The sequence below is a fragment of the Helicoverpa zea genome, chromosome 23, assembly GCF_022581195.2.
Source record: "Helicoverpa zea isolate HzStark_Cry1AcR chromosome 23, ilHelZeax1.1, whole genome shotgun sequence".
Classification (NCBI taxonomy): Eukaryota; Metazoa; Arthropoda; class Insecta; order Lepidoptera; family Noctuidae; genus Helicoverpa; species Helicoverpa zea.
Window position 1 is genome coordinate 892003 of NC_061474.1, and position 20923 is coordinate 912925.

The 20923-nt window shown below is 34.9% G+C and overlaps 1 protein-coding gene across 1 annotated transcript in view; it reads left to right on the plus strand.

The window, feature by feature from the left end:
• The first annotated feature begins 2964 nt into the window (after positions 1 to 2964).
• LOC124642083 (alpha-2Db adrenergic receptor) overlaps positions 2965 to 20923 on the plus strand; it is a 453255-nt gene continuing 435296 nt past the window's right edge. The window contains exon 1 of the mRNA XM_047180386.1: positions 2965 to 3131. The gene's annotated coding sequence lies outside the window, so the exon portion shown is untranslated. The remainder of the gene's footprint in view (positions 3132 to 20923) is intronic.

A 20923-nucleotide genomic window follows, 5' to 3' on the forward strand; every position in this document is an offset into this window, starting at 1 on the left:
TAAAACTGCTATTACGATCATATTGCGATTGGATTTCTATTCGATTTTGACATTATTAACTTAGGAGAATCGGGCCCCTGTTATTTATTAGCAGATCTAAAACGGCAGTCCTGTTATTTAATACTTCATTATTGCTTATCTATAAGATTGATAGTTTAAAATTGATCTTGTATTATTTGAGTGGTCCGTGCCCATAGTAAATAAATGTTACAAAATGAAACAATCAAAAGAACCAAAGAAAATCTATATAAGCCTCTAGATTAAATAACCCTAAAATAGGCACGACAAAAATATATAATTCCAGCCATTTTCATGAAATATTTCAGAAGCTGTCTCAAAAATATTATTTTGAATAAAGATTTTAATTTAAACAAATCATTTCTAAGTATTGTAGGCATCGGAATAAAGAAATATTCATAATCACAATTACTTAGAAGGCTTCACAAAACAACGGTTATTTACAAAAGTTTATAAGATTTGTAGTTTCTTTTATAAACGTAATTGAAAAAATAATATTCTTCTAAATAACGCTAGTTGTTCATTGTTTTATTTCTTGGACAAAGTTTGATTTAACATATAGTAGTAAAACGATACAGAAAAGCATGCTGCAAAGAGGGCCTGCTGGACGAGATTTCTCATGAAATAAGCTGTGCCTCTGTACTATGTGTTCTATTTTTCTTCTTGTCTGTTTTCTGTGTGTGTGTGTATGTGTACATGAACTATAAAATAAATAAGCAAGGTTCGATTCAAATTCCTGCTTTTTAGAAAATATTCTGACATCTCGTGATAATAGAGAATTGGTAATAGAAACTACTTTACCATCTACTCAATACATACTTTTACAGTAGTCCCATTATTAATTACTACATATACCTAAAATAAAATCTAAAACTTAAACAAATGTAAAAATGCCACAGTACACTTATCATTAACGTTTCTAAACAAGAAAAAAAACAACCAGCCCAGCTCACGTACGAACATTTTACAACTAGCACTAATGAAACGTAGCTTCGAAGTTCTGCAACCAAACGGATTTACTATTGGAAAACGTGTAATTTCTGGACGGAGAAAGAAAACATTGTAGTATTTACGAGTTTACATCGATTCGAATCTATCGAATGTTGGACAACATAATATGATTACTAGAATATTTTGTTATATAAAATATGTTTAAATTCAGGTATTAAAAGAGCGAAAGTGAAGATGTTTTTTTGACACATTTTTTTCAGCGAAACGGCTAACTTGATAGCGATAAAATTTTAATAATGGAGACAGACTACTCTTCATTATAGTTCTCTAGTAAAGGATGTGAACGAAGTTGCGGGAGAAATCTAGGTTCAAGACAAACGGATGTACTGATTATGAAAAAAAGTCATGGAGACTTATACAGACTTATATATGCTACACTAGAGTCCGTCGGTTATTAAAGAAGTTCCCTCGGACGGTGAGTGAAACCGAGGAAACCATCTAGTAATGTCATAAATGGTGACTCATCCGATGACCGTTCTTATATATCGTATCTAAATCTCGATAAAGAACTCATTTACTATTTTGAAAAGATTGACTTTAAAATGAAAAGCCTTACTTACATATGTACATTACATAGTTGTTATGTAAAATATCACGGATCAACCAATTTCCATAGTGCATCTCTACTTGTAAACAATACGATAAAATTTTACATTATTATACATTTTTATGTCGAAGTTTCATATTACGGTAGTTTAGTAAAAGCTATGTATAGATAATGTACATTTAATAAATTGTTTTTAGAATGCATGTCTATCATCAATAGTCATTATACTTTACATAATATACTTACTAGAATATTCCTAGAAACTCAAAATTTTAAGTCTCATTTTTTTTGACGTAGAAAAAATACTTCCAGACTTTTTGATAGGTGAATTCTTATCCTCATTTAAAATAAATATTCTATAATAATAAATATAGCATTCATTTTATTCGACTAAATTTAAAATCATACATAATCAAATTATCCTTTCTTCCTATAAAAAATACATAATTGATTAATTACCAATAAGCATACTAATTACTTTCTTTACTATACTCTCGATGCATGGCTAATTCATCACTTCGATTGGTGCTAAGTTTTCGCCGGCGGTGGGAGAGCGGCGGAGGGGGGAGGGTCCACGCAGGCGCCACTTCCCGCCATTTTCTCAGAGTAGGGATACCAGGCAATGCAGAATTTGCAAGGATTAGGGAGAATTTGTGGATGGTATTGATTATTTTTTTAAGGTATGTTTATTTTTGTTTTGTGTGTTCAATGATTTAGAATTGTATGTAAAAGTTAGTAAAAGGATATTGTAGTAGTTATAGGCAGTTTACTACAATATTTGTTAAAAATATATTTTTTATTTAAAATCTACAAAACATTATTTTCATGATCACCATGTTTGATTAACGAATTGGTGATAAAAGAATAAAGAATGAGCCATTTGTTATCTTAGTAAAAAAACCTCTTGAATGTTTAATGTAGTTATCATAATTTATGATAGTATTTGATATAAATACTATTTGATCTTATATTAGAATACCTACTAATGACATTTACGCATGAAAAGATTTCCAATAAGTCGAGTGTAAATATTGTAAAACTATGTTTTATCTTTTTTTCTGCGGCAAAGATATTATGGGTGTGTAACAATTTAGGACACGACTTTAACATTTGTTTCCTCATTAATTTTATGTCATTTTAACTATTCTAGATTTAACAAAAAAGAAAATTATCTTTTTTTGTGGACCTGTTTATGGCTATTACTCAAATAAAATTGAAGTACGTAGTTAAGACAAACTATTCAATTTAATCTCAATCACTTAATAACTTATATCATCAAATCCCAGGATATCAAACATGTAACTCCCCGGAAAATCTCCCTGACATTTCCCCCGCACCCCAATTTTCCCCGGCAGTTTTCTTCTCACTCGCTAGCAACCCATCTCTGCCAATGGTCAGTCGTTTTGGCGCCGTCGTCGAAAGCGGTCGACGCTCGGAGCGCCGCTCATTAATCGTCGTGTCTCATAGGAAAATAAATAAAAATATAGTGTAAAGTTCTGTGTTCAGTGAATAGTGACAGTGTGTTTTAGTGATATGTGTTCGTCTTTAAAAATCTGTGAGTATTTGCTTGTTTTTGTAAGATGAGCTTTTCGGTGGTTTACATAGGATCCTGCGACCTTCAGAATGAGCTTGGCACAAGGGTTCCTTGTAGTAGTATCGTAAATAATTCTGGATTGGACCCGTAAAGGTTGTTAAGTTTTTTTTTATATAAAAAAGAGGTCGAGTCCTTTGTCGAGCTGAGCCTTTGAGACAGTTTTCGGAGATATTTTATGACTGTTAACGTTTTTCACAGCTGTTTTTGATATCACATTTTTAACATTACATAGAAACATATTTATGTAAATACTTTTTTTCTGCATTCTCTTCGCAGTAAAATTTTAATTGATCCGTTAAAATATGCATTGAAATTGATGCTTTTTATAAGAAATTCTAATAAGGTTTTATTGTGTGCAAATTATATGGCAATTAGCCGTTCATGTTTATAATAGTGATTATGTTACGTCGAAATACTATAAAATTGACAATAAAAAAATAATTGCTACATAGAACGTAAACAGACATTTAATGATAATATTTATTCGTAATGAAAATATTACAATAATTTTACATAAAATAATAAATTATGATATCAAGTACAGCACAAATAATAAGTCCCAAGTTATGTTGAACAAAAGAAAAAAAATGTACGTTCACAACGTGTAATGAAATACTTGTACTATAAAATATTTTGAAAAAGAAAAATAGTCTAATCTTTTGAGAATTTGAGCTCGTAATATGAGACGTTAAGTATTACTTTCTCGCCTTCGGTAATGCGAAGTTATTTTATTTATCACGTCAAATTATCTTTTTTGTTGTTATTTTTTATATGTTTTGAGAATAGACTTCATTAAATGGACGAGACTGCATTTTGTAGAAGAAAAAAAATTCTAATACTACCACTAGCAGTTGTCAGTCTTTACCCGCGTCTCATGGGAACTATTCCGGTATCACCCATAGAGGAAGTAGCATGCTGTATTATCAGTGTAGCAAATTTCATTGAAATCTGTTCAATAGTTCAGGCGTTAAAAAATATATATAATTAACCTTTATCTAATAGTATCTAACTGCGGATATTCAATAACCGTTCTATTCGTTGCTTTTCGAATAGTAACTGAAAGACATAATTTATATACGAAGTTAATGTCAAAATTCAATCATTAATAGCAAACCCGCAGCTCCTTCCACCAGCTTTTAATTTTAAAGAAAAAACAAATCCATCCGTTATAGAGCTGTAATGCCACAAATAGACAGACAAGTCAAAATTACTCATATAAAACACTTATTTGCATTGACTTAATAAAACTAAGGGTCGATTTTTCTATCACCTGATAACTTTTATTTGAAGGATATGTTTGATATTTTGACAGGTCTTGTACAGAAAATATGTATGTCAAATTGCCATATTTATTCTTCAGATAGAAGTAAACTGATGATTGAAAATCTGCCTTAAATATCATAAACTTCGATATTCATAATATGAATATAATATCTCCTTGTTTGTATGTTAAACAAATATTGTTTTCCTTATAAAGAAACAACAGTTATCTTTTACTGTGTAAGAGGGTTAGCAAGTTACCAACTCTATAGTGTTCCTGGTTGCATGAAAGTTAGAACGATTGTAGCTATATTCTCTCCTCACCAATTTTCTGCATGTCGGTTTAGCCGTTCTTAAGTTATAGGAAATATAACAAACACGTTGTTCACATTTTATCATCACATTAAATCCTATCACATTTACTTTATGATATTATATGGCAAGTTGTAAGAAAATTAACCTAATCCATTCAGTGGTTTAGCCACAGGAGTCATTTTTCCTTTTCATAACTTACAACATCATGTGTAAAGCAGAGCTAAAGTTAGGAGTATTGATATATTAACCAGTATATTTACGCATTAAATTTAATGTGATTAGGTACGATACACCCAATATATGTATAAAATACAACACGGAAGTAGGTAGTACTTAATTAAATTAACCTACACAAGGGTTACTTTCAAAAAAATATTTTAGGGCATAAAAAAACACAAGACAGTCCGACGCCCATAGAATATGTACAACTACTATAATATACAAAAATTTCTCTCACATAAATCCAGCCAAGGTAAAGACAAATTCAGGCTCAAATAGACCGAAAGTTAGGCACCTGATATCTTAGACTTTACGAGTCTAGTTTCTATCCTTACAGTTTATTCCTATATTCTGATTTCCTGAGGGAAATCTTTTTTTATCATCCAGTCGAGTAGCTTATAACGCTTGTAAAATGAACTCCTGTATGCTCATTTGGGTGGGGGAGTCGATTTGTATTTGATTTCACAGATGCAAATATAAAATTGGGATTTATAGGGTTGGGCAATTTGTTATTTGTTTTATTGATTGATAAGCTCATTAACCGACTTCAAAAAAGGAGTTTTTTTTTAATATTTTAGGTGCTAAAAGCTGTTTGTGCCTTTAACTCGTTTAGATTTTATTGTAAACTTCCACATTGATGTTTTGAATAGATTATGTTTGAATGCATACAATTTTGAAATGAGTTTTTAAAAATACAAAATAAATATGCACAAAACATACTTAATTTTAAAGTCGCAATTTAATAAAAATCTAATCAATTTACACTACATATCAGTAATACTACTAAAAATACATGTAGGTACGTATGTCTGTAAAACCTTTGCAAATGTAAAATTCTATCAAAACCAAAGGGGAGCCGTTTAAAAACGGCGTTCATGAATATGTACAGTTTTTCAGCAGTACAACACTGGTAAAGGGTGTGAAAAATTATTAAAATATGCATCTATACTGAATTAATGTGATGATATGTACGGTCGTGGTTTATTTTTTTCTGTTTTGTCGAAGAATTTTAACTGTTACTAAGTTCTAACAGGCGTTTGTAATATTCTATCGGTTGATTCTTACTAGAGATATAATTTTGATTTGATCGTAGATAGTGAAAAGGGATGACCAAAGAAACGATGGATGGATGGAAAGTCGATAAACTACGTACTAAGCGTGTCGATGCTCACTAATTTCCTATGTATATTTTAGCCTTTTCGTTTTTTTGGTTTAGAAACTTAAAAACATATTTCAATGTCAGATAACCTATTATTGACGAAGGTTTTATCCGGTTACGTGAAGTTGGTCCCGTGGGGCTCAGGTGAAACCGCTGGCAGAAGCTAGTTTAAACAAGAGTGAAGTTTGTAATAAGTGAAACCGTTATCCCGTTGTAGAATAATTTACAGACAGCTTTTCCAATTTACAATATTAGTTAGCCACGATAAAGCGTCCGCGTTGTGCTGAAATATAGTTTATAATTTCCAGGAAGAGCTAAAATTCTGATAGGATTTTTCACTGAAATAATGCCGCGTCCATATATTGTTATGAACGCTCGGTTTCACACTCCGTTAGGCCGTCAATTTTAATTGACTGGTCAAATTAACTGAACTGTGGTTAACTACATACTCGAGTTTAACTTGAATTTAAGCACTCTTGTGTTAACAATGTTATGAAATTATTATTTTAAACGTGGTAGTGTAGTGGTGTAATTTTGTGGTTGAACAAAGTTTTTTTTAAAGTAATTCTTGGTTATTGGCAACACCAATCATTGTCTGCTTTTTTATTTTACCACTACAGGCTTTATACATCATCTCGTATATATAGAGAAGGAACTTCACATTCAATAGGTTTCCAAATCAGATTGAAATATGTATTGGAACTTAACATACTTTTATTTTAATCATCTACTTTCTACTGCCGTATCCTATGTATCCCTATCCACTATGAACTCAATATCTACTTGCACGTATTTTCATGCGATATTCACCAATAAATCGACAAACTCTAGACAAAGGTATACATAGGTATATTAGGTATACATACATACCGCAAACGCAGCTGAGTGACTTGACTTCTAGAGATTTACATTTTACCCTTTCACATATGACCCCATAAGTTACCCCACCATACCTCAGATTTCCCATCACGTAAAACTATCCATACGATCCACCATCAGTTAATTAAAACGAATAGCTAACTGAGATACGTGGGTAACTCCGTTCTCAAGTGAAACGGAACGGATTACCCGGGGACGGATCATGGCGGATTTGTGTCACAGACATGGAGAATGAAATCACTAGCAGAGATGTCATAACGCAAAAAGTTCTAAGAAAGTAGCGCGTTAAAATGCGGGTGTTCAGATGAGGAACGTTACTAGCTCCGCCCTTAGGCCCATTATGTATGGCCCAAAATTAAATCACCAATTAATCAATTTGTATTTATTTCTTTGATTTACACGACTTCAAAAGTCAATTACATAAATCAGAGTAGGTTCATTTCTTGCAAAGGAAACTTAAAAATAAAGAAAATATAAGTCAGGACCAATCTTTGACAGATTGTTTTTGATTTGAGAAGAAACCCGAACGTCTCGTTAGTTCTAGTAACTGATCACGCCTACCGTACGTTACTTGACCTACAAGAAGGCGCCTGACCTACCTTCCTTATAGCATCTCCGCTATTTCCTTCCTCTGTGGTCACAGAGTACGCAAAACAGTGGGACAATTCCAATTATTACTGAAGTTAAGTCTTGAAGTCAGTGGATGTTGCTGGATTTTGGGTTAGACTGTGGTCTGCATAATTTGTAGTGTAGAAGGATTTTGGTTTGGTTTGCTGTTTTGAGATGCGAATTTTATTGTTGAATTAGTTGTGTGTTATTTTAAATTAAAATAAACGGTGGCTAGTAAAACAATGTTTAAGGATAAATTACTTCACGTAGACAAAACACAATGTTGTTTCAGACACAAAAAAAAATAATAAATAAGAAAGCACTCGGTAATTTTATTATAAAAAAAACCGGCCAAGTGCGAGTCGGACTCGTGCACGAAGGGTTCCGTAAATTACAGTTAAATCAACCTATCTCAAAAACTATAAGAGATACTTTGATCAAACCAAAAATCGTTGAAAGAGTTAATTAGCATGCATCACCTCTATTTTTTTTAGAATTTTATACCCCGTAGTTATAAAAATAGAGGGGGGGGGACATACTTTTTACGACTTTGAGAGCTGATATCTCAAAAACCGTTCACTTTAAGAAAAATGTTTTTTAGAAAACTTTATATCATTTTAAAAGACCTTTCCATTGATACCCCACACGGGTATGTACATCGAAAAAAAAAATTTCATCCCTCAGTTACATGTATGGGGGGCCCCACCCCCAATTCTTTTTTTTACTATTTAGTGTCATATTTTTGTAGCGGTTCATACAACACATATTCCCATCAAATTTCATCACTGTAGTACTTATAGTTTCCGAGTAAATCGGCTGTGACAGACGGACAGACGGACAGACGGACAGACGGACATGACGAAACTATAAGGGTTCCGTTTTTGCCATTTTGGCTACGGAACCCTAAAAAAAACTAGCTGTTGCCCGCAACTTAGTCTGCGTGGGCTATATAGAATCGTCAAAATACTACTTATCCCGTAGGTGCATTCTTTCACGTGACAGTATAATTAGGATTAGCACTTAGCAGTCGCATAGATTTATTGATCAAGGTTGTGTTGTGGATGTGACCATTTATCTAAACAAAAGAAGTAAAGTTTGTGACGTTGTTCAGCCAATTTGGAAAATTATTACGTATGGTGCGTAAGTAATTTTCACAGGAAACAGCTATAATCTATGTCTTCATGCTTTGAGTCTGACAAAGCTGTCATTTGTACATTTTCTGCAGCTGCTGCGACTAATCAGAAGCCAGAAAGTTTGTCAGTCTTACCATGGATATCGTCTTGTGTAGTTGACTGGATTGTAGATAGGTAGTCGCTCCAAGCAAAATATTGGTACTCAAACAGATTCGGTGACTGGAAGCCAACACCAACATAGTTGGGGAATAGCTGGATGGATGATAAAATGAGTCATCATACCATCTAAGCGCTCCGTAGGACCGGACGGCATACCACCGTTCATTCTGAGGGACTGTCGCGACGTATTCTGTGAACCACTGTTACACATCTTTAATATTTGTATCTCGTCTTCGACCTTTCCAGAGAGGTGGAAACTTACGCGCGTCGTGCCAGTCCCAAAAGGAAGTGGCGGAACAGAGGCGAGCGATTATAGACCTGTTGCTGTCCTGTCTTCTCCTGCCAAAGTATTTGAAGCAGCTGTGCATAGTTCCCTCTATGACCAGGTTAAGGCTCACTTGTCTAACGCTCAGCATGGCTTTTGTCCGGGACGTGGAACCACAGGAAACTTGCTCCATCTTATGTCAACATTAGTACCAGCGGTGGATGCTGGTTTGCAAGTAGACGTCGCGTATCTTGACTTCAGGAAGGCGTTCGACACAGTCGATAATGATGTCTTGCTCTCGAAGTTAGCTGGCAAGGGTTGCACGCCACATACGTTGAGGTTCTTTGCTAGTTACTTGCGGGACAGGCGTCAGTTTGTCGACTGTGGAGGATGCCTTTCTGAGCCATATTATACGAGATCAGGCGTTAGTCAGGGCAGCAACTTGGGTCCCTTTCTTTTCATATTAATGATTGACGATTTACCAGCAGTAGTCCAAGAATCATCTTGTTTGCTTTTTGCCGATGATCTAAAATTATTCCGTGTGATGAAAGACACTACTGACCATAATGTTCTCCAGGAAGATTTAGACAGAGTTGTTAAATGGAGCCATGATAACAGACTTTATTTCAATGTCTCCAAATGTTCAGTAATGTCTTTCACTCGTGCGCGCAGTCCACACCACCACTGTTATAAGTTAGAGGGTGAAACTTTGGAGAGAGTGATGGAGGTTAGAGACCTTGGTGTCTATTTTGCGGCCGATTTAAAATTCAGAAGTCATATTATTAAAGTCAGTAAGAAAGCATTTAGAAATTTGGGATTTATCTTGAGACAAGCTAATGACTTTAATAATATGGGGGCTCTCAAGGCTTTGTATGACGCCTTGGTTAGATCTCACCTCGAGTACTGTGCAGTGATATGGGGACCAAGTGAAGCCAATTACAAATTCATGATTGAGAGGATACAAAATAAATTCACCCGATTTTTGTATTTAAAAATATACAAGGTATACCCCGGCTATCCTCTACTATACCCAACATTATTTGTGTTGGGTATGGTGGGATACTTCAAACTGGAGACTAGGCGGGAAGTGGCACTGGCTGTTTATTTATTTAAAGTATTGCGAGGTAAATTATTTAACTCCACAATTCTTACGGAGCTACGCATGTGCGTGCCGGATGGGTATGTGAGTAGGCGGCGGCGGCCGCAGCTGCTGGCGGTGCCGAGCGCGCGCACCAACCTGCTGCAGCGAGCGCCGCTGACGCGCGCCTTGCGCACGCTCAACGCAGTGTCGAGTAGGGTCGATTTGTTTACTTGTTCGCTGAATGAGTTCACAAGAGCCACCTATAGTATTGTTAGTATTTAAAATTTCAGTAGTGGTATTATTTTTGTGATATTATGTTTAGTTTTCGTATGTATAATGTAAATTTGAAATTTAGATAATGTAACTAATTTTGTCGTATTAGGCTAAGTGCCTGTGAAGATTAAATTAGCTGTGTTTTTTGATAAATAAATAAATAAATAAATAAATCATCATCAGCAGGCGCATAGGGTAGGATAGTTTCACTTACTCACTATGGTAAGGCTGACCCCACATTAGGCGTGCGCGATCCTCGGGCGTGTGAGTAGCGCGGGCGTCGCGAGCGCGCTGCGTGAACGTCGCGTTTTGCTGCCCTGCGGCATGTGTGAAGAGTGCAAGCGACGCGCTCGTGGCGAGCACGCGGCGCTCGAGTTGCGTTCTTACCCCTTCGCCCGCTATCCCCGCCGCCCGCTAAACGCCTTAGCAGTTAAACGTTAAGGAGAGCGGCGCGTGCGCGCCGCGAGCGCGCTGCAAATGCCGCAGGGCAGCAAAACGCGACGCTCACGCAACGCGCTCGCGCTACTCACACGCCCGAGGATTAGGATAGGATATAGGTGGATAGGATTTGCAACAGAGAACAATTCTGTCTTTGTGATTAAATTACATCAAACGTAGTTTTATATAAAAGGTGTTTTTTAGGGTTTTTAGACTTGGCTCGGGTCTTACTGAGACTGTTCGTAATCGTGAACAGTGTATTTGCGATCAGAAGTTGAAAGTAAGCATGTCTCTGGTATGCGACGCGTAATTTGTACGTTTTCAGACGCATAAAGCATTTTACGTGTGTATGGTATTAAATAGAGAGAGCTCCCATTTCTTATCTGCACTTTGTATCTGGGCTTGTTTTTAAAGCTACAGAATCCTACATTACCTCACGCTCAGCAGCGCTTGCGAGAGATAGATCCTCATTTCTTCTAGGATTAAGTTTACATATTTTGCATCAGAAAAAATAATTAAGGTCTACTTAATACTACTCACTCAAAGTAATTTGTTTTAAGGCCACCACATTAGTGGAAGATAAGCTAAACTATGTTTATGAAAAAATCCTGATATGAACTCCATCTGTAACTTTAAATGATAATTAATTGTTCCACTAAAGTCTTCATTTTTGACATAATGTTCAAAAAATAATTTAGATGGCACCGTTTTAAATTTGGCTGAGAACTATTAATTTTCTTTTCATCAAGGTAATAATTATAGTTGGATTTTGATGTGGCACGGCAAACTGACAAACACTATTGAAATGTCTATCGAAAAATTACACTACGTGTTAAAATATGGTGAATTACGGAAAATACACAACTCCATCTGTTGAAATAATAATCCTCTATAAAGAATGTATGGTAATATTGTCATTTACCACCTCGCTCCTTTGACAAATTTGATGTATTTTATTTACCACAGATGAAGCTACTTTAACCTTGGCTAAACAAAATTTTCATATTATTTTTTTCTTCCGAAGTTACTTATAAAGGTGTGATTTTCTGTGTAAAGATTAATAATAGGCCGATCAACTAATATAAGTACAACATTCAAATGTACAGTTTTGACAAATAGATTGCGTGTCGTAATATTTTACATCTTGAATTCACAAAATTAATCATATCTTTTGATAGAGTGAATCGATTTCGATGAAACAAAAACTAAGTAATACCCCAAGTTACGTAGAATTTTTGTATATAAGCATTGTCTGCATTTAATTCGTAGATTTTACGTGAATCGCGAACAAACAAACAGACAAACAGACAAAAATGATGGAAATGGGTTCTGTTAGTTATCCTTTAAAATGCTGGCTATTTTTTTTTGTCAATTTCTTCAATGTACAAAAATTACTTTTCTACAGATTTAATATATGTATAGATTATGAAATAAGTAAGTATTTAAAAGAAGTTTGATTTACTTATATACGTCTTATTTTTTCTAAATTGAGAAAACTTGCTATAATTAAAATACAACGCTTTACCATACTGACTTGCATTACTGTAAGCAAATTACTCTGTGGAGCAATACTGTATACAGCCTGTTGCTTTAGACTCGCGGTCAATTACATTTACCTCATATTATACAGCACGGAACTGTTGGCAAGCAAATAAACTTCACCTACGTGGGTGAGCTATAAATAGTAACTAAGATATTTTTTAAAGTGAAATTAAGTTATTACGTGTTGGGTAAAAAGTTTCGTGTGGTTATTGTTTTGTGAGGTAAAAAATCATCATATAATGATGGTTCAAATATGAGAATTGGTGACCACCCATATTGTTTTTTTTTATGTAAAGTTTATTGAAATCCTTGATGCCTAGAACTGTGGATAAATAAAAACCGTCTTACCACAAAAACTTTTAAACGTCAGTTTAAGTCTTGTCTAAAAAAAATTCAAATTATGACGTTGACATATGGTTCATTTTGCAACCAAAATTTTTTTAGACAAGTGTTTACACTTGTCTATAAAAATTTAGGTAACAGGGGTTAAAGTTTTTGTAGTAAGGCCAAAAATATCCTGTTAAAGATATAACATATATGGACTGGGAAGGTAATAAGTACTTATGTATATATCGAGTGTGTCGTTCACAATCACATTAAATGAAATGCGTTAGTATACTGGTTAATATATGTCGATTAACACAAAGAAAAATACGTAAAAATAAAAACCTAATTTTTTCAAACAAAGTAAATAAAATAAAAATGTGTGAAAATTAGAACACCATATAAAAGTCAGTCATTACAAACAACTGAAATTCTCCCTTGAAAACTGACAGCTGTCAGCTGATCAAAACATTCGATACTCCTAACTTTATCTCTGCTTTACACATGATGTTGTAAATTATAAAAACGAAAAATGACTCCTGTGGCTAAACCACTGAATGGATTAGGTTATTTTTTTTACAATTCGTCATAGAATATCATAAAGTATATGCGATTGGATTTAATGTGATTGTGAACGACACACCCTGTATATACTACATATACTATATACCTACGTACATACTTATACGGGTGTAAAGGCCTGAAACAAATGATTTATTATTATTATATACCTATGCAAATACTTATGTACCATCGGGTCAGTTAAGCAATCACTTCACACAAAATACTTGTACACCATAAAGAAAATATCGAATATCATAATTATACCATAAAACACCATCATAAAACCACTGCATCACGTTGATACTGCATGATGTAAGCAACTTATGTGTGTACATACACGTCATCATCTCCCGAGCCTTATCCCAACTATGTTGGGGTCGGCTTCCAGTCTAACCGTATGCGGCTGAGTACGAGTGTACCACAAGGAGCGACTGCCTGTCTGACTTCCTTAACCCAGTTACCCATGATTAGACTGGTGTCAGACTGACTGGCTTCTGACTACCCTTAACGACTGTAAAGGATGTTCAATTACAGCCGGGACCTACAGTTTAACGTGTCCTAAAGTGTAAGAAAAGTTGCATTGGTACTTGCCTGATCTGGAATCGAACCCACATACTTAAGAAGTTGGTTCTTTACCCTCTAGGCCACCACGACTTTTTGTAACTTTAGTCTAAGTATCATAAAGAAAATGTCGGATATCGTAATTATATCATAAAACACCATCATAAACCACGTAGTACTTACTGCATGATGCAAGCAACTTATGTGCGATCACGCTAGTACATGTATTGAGTTAAATACTAGTCATTGAACAGGCGGTAAACTTGATATTATGGAGCGCTGATTGCCGTAGTGAAGTATGGTTTAAGGTTAAGATGTTTAATATTATATAGGTAGGTTGTAAGTAAGTATCTTTGTCTCAAAGAGGATCTTCTTTTCTGTTGTACTTTTCTGGTTCTTGGCCAATTAAAAAATATGTACATCTTTAGACTGCATGGTTGTCAATGTTGATGCTCAATCTATACTGTAATTTTAGTTAATAGGAGTTCCCTATTATATTCAGACGTAAAACTAATCTAATACGAGAAGATTTCACGCCTACATAATTTTACATCAAGATCTTTTATTTATCTTGTTTTAGACACTTACTTTCTACATATTAAAGTAAGAATTAAAGAAGAAGAAGGAAATACCGAAATCATCTCACTTTTATTTTGACGTGTACAGTATTGCTTACAACTTTTTTGCAAAATGCATATCATTTACCATTAAAATCCTTTCACATTACTTAACATTACAATTTAGATTTCATAAACCACAGACTCACGAACCAACAGACTGTCCAAATCAGCAAGTCAAAATATTCGGCTACATATCTCTTTGGTCCAAAGTACAGGCTTCAAAGCTAATGGACCGGGTTTGCCTACCACTAGCCAGTAGCCGGACCCGGTCCGTAGGGACGTACTAGTCTACCGTGGCTGATTTAAAGCCAAGCTTAATCCAGCTGTAGTCTGTAGACTGTAGACTTAGTTCGACTGTGTGCACTGGGCCTTAGAGAATTCTGTGTGTAGTAGGTAGTATGGAAAAAAGTCTGATAATCTGTCTGTTTGTGAAGGGTAATCTCGTGAACATAGGCTCATTAGCGACTTTGTTAGATTCTAAATCATTCTGAAATTATTTCCAGTAACATTGCAAAGAGTTATTCATTGTGCAACAAGGTGGTTTTTTTATTCCGCACTAATAGAGATGAATTTTAGTAAATGCCCTCCATATTCATTATTTAGTTAAGTTTTTAAAATGAACTAAATTAGAGCCTCATAATTTTTTTCATGACAACGTTAGCTATTTTACTAAAAACCAATTATATCTAAATAGGTTTAAATACCCGCATGCGTTGTTTTATGACCCGCATGATAGTTTCAAAAAAAGTGCCGTACGATGGACAAATTAAACCTAGATAGCAACAACTATTATAATTGGTATAACCACAGGAGTTTACTGACAGAAGGAACCTTAAAAAAATGAGTAGCTGTATTTAAATCTTTCAGATTAGAAAATCACAATATTTTCACTAACTGAAAAAGTTGCCATAAAATCATCTATCATCATTATTTGCCCAGCCATTTCCAGTCTAACCAGATGCAGGTGAGCGTTTTACAGACCAACTACCTATCTGACCTCCTCAACTCATTTACCCAAACAACCCAACAGATACAAAAAAGACGCGTTCTAAAAACGCTAGCTTCCCAAAAAATCCCTCCAAGCTATTTGTCCACTCTCTTTGAAGCCTAATTCCTGAAATTTTGCATCAGTTTCTATGCAAGCCAGCTAATGTGTATAATGGGTGAAGTGCACATATTATAACGTGCGCCCAGAAACCGGTCGGATGCGAAAAGTGCGTGAGCCGGCATAAATTAGAAGTAGAATTAAAATTTAATGTTTTAAGGATTTTTTTGTTCTAGTTTTTTGTTAGGATTATGGTATTTGGGTCACTTTGTTTATGAGTAGGTATATTTTCGTTAAAACTGTTCTTTTCAAATGATTCCTTAAATCTTAATTTTAAAGAGGGTGTGGTAAGATCAATAATTTTGCCACAAAATGAGTTTACCGTTTCAGAAACCATTATTAAAATTTATGTATCATCATCATCATCATCAGCCTATAGCAGTCCACTGCTGGACATAGGCCTCTCCAAGTGCACGCCACTGAGATCGATTTTCGGCTGCTCGCATCCAGCTCCTGCCAGCCGTCTTGCGCAAGTCATCACTCCACCGTGCCTGAGGACGTCCTACACTACGTTTGCCGAGGCGTGGTCTCCACTCTAGAACTCGAAATTTATGTATGATCTATACTAATATTATAAAGCTGAAGAGTTTGTTTGTTTGTTGGTTTAACGCGCTAATCTCAGGAACTACTGGTCCGATTTGAAAATTTCTTTCAGTGTTAGATAGCCCATTTATCGAGGAAGGCTATAGACTTTTTATCCCGGTACGGGAAGTAGTTCCCACGGGATGTGGGTGAAACCGCTGGCAGAAGCTAGTATAAAGTAAAAACTCAATAAAATTGCAAACTCTTGGATCGATCTCAACACCGATTTACAAGCAAATAAAACCGTTTTGCAACACATAATTTCAAACTACCCAACTACTATATCGACCGTATACTGAGACGCCATTCAATTTTTAAGACAGCTCAAACATCTCTTACGTAAATTCCGACAGAAATACTTGTAAGTTGGACTTTAAAATAAACGTTTTAGTATGTCGCCGTATATACTTATGTTCTAATAAAAATCCTATTAATTTATTTATGACTTCATCCGTGAATACAGGACATCATCATCTGCCTAGCCTGTTCCCAACTATGTTGGGGTCGGCTTCCAGTCTAACCGAAAGCAGCTGAGTGTTGTACAAGGAGCGACTGCCTATCTGACCTCCTCAACCCAGTTACCCGGGCGACCCAGTACCCCTTGGTATGACTGGTTGTCAGACTTATTGACTACCCGCAACGACTGCCAAAGATATTAAAACGACAGAAATACTATTAGTTAGACTTTAAAATAAACGTTTTAGTATATCTAGTGATAAAAATGCTATTAATTTATTTATGAGTGCATCCGTGAATATGGGAAAACCCCTTACTTAGCCAGACATACTGTAGCTATTCCATAAAATTCCAGTTAGTCCATATTCTTGGAATATAAGCAATAATCTCGTACCAAGTAACCTATATTCTGTATACTTACCGTATTTAATTCTGATAATACTGTTAAGTTGTTAAAGTATAGACTAGATTCATCATCATCATCATCATCCTCCTGCCCTTATCCCAATTTCATTTGGGGTCGGCGCAGCATGTTTTCTTCTTCCATACTCTTCTATCTGCCGTCATCTCACAAGTAACATTCTTTCTTACCATATCTACTTTCACACAATCCATCCATCGTTTTTTTGGTCTTCCTCTTCCACTATATCCTTATAAATATATATTAATAAAATATATTAATATATATGTATTAATAAATATATATTAATAAAGTATAGACTAGATTATGTGTGTGATATTTTTTTTAATAAAGAGCTTTTGTAGTACAAAAATAAGTGAAGCCTAGTTTAGTGGTTAATGATATTAACCTAATAAATCTTATATTTTGTATGCATATACATTTTCAAGATATTGTAAAAGACAACAACCTCATCATCATCATCATCATCATCATCATCATCATCAGCCTATCGCAGTCCACTGCTGGACATAGGCATAAGACAACAACCTACTTTTTAAGAAAAGCCGCTATAAGTACCTAGATATGTTTTTAATTTTGAAGTTAATTTTCTGTCTCCATTAATCATCAAGGTTTAAAACTTAGCTTAAAAATACCCATTAATTTTATTCCCTCAAAAATATTATTCGAGATGAACAAGGTTAAGATTAGGTTAGACTAGAATCTAGGCTAAATATTGGTCGAAAAGAGTGAAAATACAATAAGAAAATTAGTTTCACAGAAGTTACCAATATTTTTATTCCGTTTAAATCACAGGAAATCAGTAGTAAGTCTTTACGCATTTAGAAATAAATTTACATAATTAACTAGAGTTTACATAACAATATGTAAATACCGCGTGCTTTGGCAAAACGTTTGTGGTTGAAAATAACCATAATCACCTTATATTAAGAGTTTTCACAATAAACAAATAATAAAAATAGTTCGCACTTTCAGTTGCATAGTTTTACTAGAAAAGATATTATCGCTCGGAAAACTAGATCGCATCCGAATTGTGAACCTCATTTTATGTAATCGGTTAAAAAGCGGATGGTGCCATCATGATTACGCTCATACTTTTTCTGTGGGGAAAAAAGGCAAGCAAGGTTTGCGTCAAACGATAGCACGGTAAAAACACAGATTTATTAAACTTTGACTTGAACTTATTAAGTGAATCTTGTCAAAACCACATCCATCACTTTACATCAGGGTCTGATGCAGTCTGGATAAAAAGTAGCCTGCAACCTGCAACATCCCAATTTTTTTTTAATATACCTATTGCACACATGCTACACAATGTACAAAGGCGGACTTAACGTCTTCATTATTCAGTAATAACCGTTCCATCAAAGCGTAACAAACAAACTTACATTACTATTCGTAATATTAGCTATCCTATAATACAGGATTTTATTTAAACCACATTAGCAAGACCACCAACGTTCATAGAACTAATCTTCGAATACATTTGAACTATCAAAACGAAGATATTTCAATTACAAGTGTTACGCATTAACTACCGCATACCGGGCTATGAATAAAATCCAATAATTAGGTACATACACTATACAGGTTATTTTTACACGACTCGGGAATAGAACTTGGCGCCTCGGTACAATATGTATGAGACGATTTGTAGTTCGCAGAAATATTACATAATATATTACTGTGGATGGTTCAACCATTCAAACAGTCTTACCAATGGGTACTGGGTTGCCCGGGTAACTGTGTTGAGGAGGTCGGACATGCAGTCGCTCCTTGTAAAACACTAGTACTCAGCTGAATCCGGTCAGACTGGAAGCCGACCCCAACATAGTTGGTAAAAGGCTCGGAAGATGATGAACTGTAGACAGTTCAAAAAAGGTGAAGTAAAGTTAGTACCATGTTTTAACGTTTTGTATAGAACAGGTTCCTTAAACCATACAGACTGAATTGTGTTGCTGGGGAGTTTGTTCCACCATTTCTTCTTCCCAGCAAAAACATACAGGATATAGGAAGTCGTGAAGGGCGAGCGTTTTTGGGGCTGTCTTTTGTAAACTTGACTTCAAAATGTGTAGATTTTTTCAACCTACTTTAAATGAATTACTTTTGATTTACCTAGCTACAGTAACTTTAAGTCAAAATATATGGGCAAAACACCATAGGTCTCGAGAAATAGTTTTGTCGTTCTGAAGTCAGCTATTTGATGACCAATTCAAGAAGTTTGGGGAACGTTAAAGAACTTTTTTCTTGTGATCCGGAATATGTATGTATGGAATATTCTGTAGAAGTCGAATATTACAAAAAGGCTATTGATACTCTTTTGTCCGTTATAATCGGATTCAGAACCACATACTTAGTAGCGATTCTTGCAAATCCATCCAAGTGGTCTCATTTGAAGACGGATCAAATCTGACCAATCCCCTTTTAATGACAATTTCGAAGGGCAAACATCAGAAGACACCATAGCCCGATTTTAGCAAATCTTAAGCTGGAAACCACATAAATTAAGCCATTGATACACGATGTCCATTGATCTCGAGTAATTCCCTAAGCCTGGAAGCGACCCACAATTTGTTACAGGGTAGGGTCGCGTCCTGTCCCTTAACTAGGTCATCTGAGTTAATTGTCCTTTAGGGAGGACGGTTAAGCCAAGTTTTTTAAACTCCATATTGGTTGGCTTGTTGCGTATTGTGGGGATTTTAATAGGCTGTGCTGGTTGGCAGTGATCATATTGGTTAGGAAATTGGTTGGGTGCCTTTTCAATTTTCTTTTTATCACTGTTGCTTATATTGTGGACTTAAAGCGTGTAAGTGTGCAATTGATATATCCTTTAGTATTTGTTAACGAGGTAATAGCAAGGTGTATATGGAACGGAGGTACGCAAAATTAATTGGAAGGAATAAGTCTACAAAGTTTTCATGATTTTGTTTCGCTTTTTCACCGTTTCTTCTCTCCAACATGCAGTTTTATGGATGTTGTTCAATTCAATAACAGACATGAAAAATTGATCATTTAATTAGCTTAGTTTTAACAGACGGTTTTTGACTTTTATTTTTATAAGCTGTCTATTTATATTGCTAGCTTATTGTGATTGTGAAAACTAGACTTTCTTACTATCCTACACATAAATGATGTGGGAAAGTATTTCAACTTAGTATTATAATTACAAATCAAGGAACTAAGAAGGCCTTACAAAACTTCAAATCTAGGATTAAGGAACATAACTACAGCCAGTAAGTTTTACAGTCTACATTACATTTGAAACAGCTATTTATCCAAAGGAAGGCGATGTGGATTAAAATAGTAATTTAGCTAATGTCTTGTTTATTCTCAAGGTGATGAAATTAAGACCTTAATTTGTAGGAATTAGAGTAGCAATTGCTGTTGTCGACAATTATCCTGGATAAAACCTTTATGATATTACTTTTGTTGACTGTAATTCTGAAATATGTCCTACAAAAAAGCCTGTCTTTTCTTTTATTTTATGCTAAGCATTTTCACAGCAATGTACGTAGTGTGGATTGAATGCGCATACAAATTAATGTTTTATCGTGTCAAAATATAATATAACCAGTTATTCCCCAAAGTTCTAACTATGACCGAGGGAACTATTTCTCGCACCAGGATAAAAAAAACTACGTCCTATCGCATTTGTGTACTAGACATAAGTGGATACAGTAGTTTTGGTGTCAAAGTCAGACAGAGAGGATGTGAATTAGTCTAGAATAGTCTATTAGGTAGTTTCACAAATCACCTCAACATATTGCATACAAATAGATTACCAATGT